Consider the following 753-nt stretch of genomic DNA (forward strand, 5'->3'; position numbering starts at 1 on the left):
GTTCAAAGTGAAGGGGCCTGCTGATGTGTGGTCGGCTGGGGTTAGCTCCTGACTTTTCCTTTGAACACAGGACACCATGCACACCAGCAGTTCAAGGACCTTAGCACTTAATTGCTATTTCTTGGTTTGTAAGTAACTTTTCTATAATTTACATTTAAAACTGAGATAACTGAGAATCATTTTGAATCTACTTTTTTTACATTGTGAACCAAAGAAATGATGTTTGACTTCAGGATAACAGTACAATCGATATTCTAATGTATTGAAGAAGAGAAAATATTTTATGTCAAGTTTTTTTTTTCAATACTAAGCAAAAACTTTGATGGCACACTACATTAATCCATAATGTATGTGGAGGTGAGAGCAGCAAGTGCACCCTATTTCTCCATAAAACACACCCATTAACACGAGTGTGCACATTGAGGGGGTGTTATGTATAAACGCTAGGACTTCCTTTAAAGCATTCCTAATGAGAAGTACCAGTAGGACCAGAGCTGCTGTTATGTCCTCTGTGTGTTTTATTTTGAATTCTGAAAGGAAATCAGCCTTCCTGGTAGTGCTGGGGAAGAAAGAGCTCATTAGCATTTTGTGCACATATGCAAACTCTCCCGGCCTCTGTTAGAACCTTGCAATCCTACTGAATGCAAAGGGACCTTTCTCCAAACACCCTGCCCTGATAATCATCTCGGAAAGGTGATTTACAAAAATATCGCAAACAATAAAGACACGAGATAGCACAAACTTTTTTTTTGT

Source organism: Chionomys nivalis, chromosome 18, assembly GCF_950005125.1.
Source record: "Chionomys nivalis chromosome 18, mChiNiv1.1, whole genome shotgun sequence".
Classification (NCBI taxonomy): Eukaryota; Metazoa; Chordata; class Mammalia; order Rodentia; family Cricetidae; genus Chionomys; species Chionomys nivalis.